Source organism: Austrofundulus limnaeus, unplaced genomic scaffold (assembly GCF_001266775.1).
Source record: "Austrofundulus limnaeus strain Quisiro unplaced genomic scaffold, Austrofundulus_limnaeus-1.0 Scaffold196, whole genome shotgun sequence".
Taxonomy (NCBI): domain Eukaryota; kingdom Metazoa; phylum Chordata; class Actinopteri; order Cyprinodontiformes; family Rivulidae; genus Austrofundulus; species Austrofundulus limnaeus.
Window position 1 is genome coordinate 42925 of NW_013952598.1, and position 1923 is coordinate 44847.

The 1923-nt window shown below is 40.6% G+C and overlaps 1 long non-coding RNA gene across 1 annotated transcript; it reads left to right on the top strand.

The window, feature by feature from the left end:
- Positions 1-297: 297 nt before the first annotated feature.
- Positions 298-695, top strand: LOC106524702 (uncharacterized). The gene is made up of 2 exons (XR_001311027.1): positions 298-357; positions 667-695. It is a non-coding gene; the product is annotated as an uncharacterized LOC106524702 (long non-coding RNA).
- Positions 696-1923: the final 1228 nt, after the last annotated feature.

Here is a 1923-nt window from a genome sequence, read left to right on the forward strand (position 1 = left end):
GCTGCTGAGCACTGCGAGGATAAGAAGTGTTGAAATGTTGCTGCTGATATTTTATATTTTTCATTGAAATTCTAACTATTTAGGTTGTGCACTTTTCATCATCCTGTTGGTATAACGTTTTTCAACATCATTGTAACATTTATTTTTCATTTTGACCGCAAATGTAAGTTTTGTAGGCACTTTATTTTCCTTGTGAGAGCTAGTTTGGTGCCATCTTTTATGTAGTGCACCCTCTGGTGAACTGTAATAGCTAGGGTGTGCCGCCATTTCTTTTAGCAATATTTATTTGCACATGTAGGAGCCAGAAGTGCAGAAAACAGAAGACAAGTGACCTGTTTGTTTTGTTGTCTTCTGCAGGTATGTGATGTTGCTGTTTTATTCATGTATATGAAAGAATGTTAGCTTTTCATGTCAGCTTTTCATTGTTCTAGACTGCCCAGTAGATGGCGCTGTTGTTCTTTTATTGTACTGGTTTTATTGTATTTTTAGAAAATGTTATGCTTTGCTATTTTAAAAGAAAAAAATATCACTTTTCTGCTCTGTAACCTCCAAAATGAAGCATAAATGCTAGATTGTGAGGCTCACTTTGCTGCTGAGCACTGGGAGGGAGCCAGAAGTGCAGAAAACAGAAGATAAGTGACCTGTTTGTTTTGTTGTCTTCTGCAGGAGAGAAAATAAACATTGGAGAAACAGTATTCTGACGCTCTGTCTTGTGTCCAAAAACAAGCATCGTTACACTGGTGCCGTGACCTTTGGGATCTTCAGACCAGCTGGATGCAGGTCGCCGTGGATGCTGTGCTGCTCTCCTGATCTGCGCTTCAAGTTTAATGTGCGGTTGGTCATATAACGGGCTGAAAAATGAAAGTTGTATCTTTAGCTTTCATTATTACGTTTGTCATTTGAAGTTAAAACACAATGCAAGTACTGTTCTCTTTTGAAAGTGATTTTCTTTTGTGAAATGAATATGTTCACTACACCTACATTACCTAAGGGTAGAGGTGCCTGGCTTAGTTCTGTTGCTAGTCAAAAGGAACATGGATCAATCCACTGTACTAGGGGGTTCTATGAACCTAAATCAGACCTCAYGTTTTACTCCTGTTGCTAAGAATGTGAGCGAGGGTCCTCATAATTCCACACCTAACAGTAATATCGATGTTAACAGTCTCACTGAAATTGTAGGGCAACTAGGTGCCCAGATTGGTGAATTTATTGTGACAAAACTGATGTCTACTGGTGTTGTAAACATGTCTGGTGGTCATCAGAGTACTTCTACTGACCAGAGTGGCACAAGTAGACATGACCTTCCAAATGTAACAGTCCACATCAAGCCAAATAAGGAACTTCAGTGTTACAGAGGAGATGGCACTGACAAATGTTTAATTCAAGACGGGATTGATATGGCTAAGACTTACCTCAAAAAGCAGGACATCTCTGTACAGGAACAGCCTGATGAGATTGTAAGTCACCTTATACGTAAAGCTAGAGATGTTGTAAAGATTTCCCTGCGTAGTGATCCAAGCCTTGATGAGACAGAAAAGCCTGAGCTGATCTACAGTGTCCTCCTACACTATTTTAGTGATGCTTCTGCATGTACCCCTCTTGCTAATTTTTATTCAACACTTCCCAGACCAAGAGAAAACCCAGTGGATTGCTAGATTAGGCTAAATAAAGCTGCTGAGCTGGCTCTTGAGGGTCTACAAAGACAAGGAAAGATAGCAGAAACCCTGAATGATGAAGCGGTTCTCATGTTTGTAAAACATTGTCCTGACCCTGAGTTATCCTACACTCTGAAATGCAAGCCAATCCATGAGTGGACAACTCGTGAGGTTCAACTGAGAATCAATGATTACCAGAGAGAGTTGAGGGCTGGTGGCAGAGCTGTTAACGATGCTCCGTTGAAAAGCCACACTGCTGCCACATCCT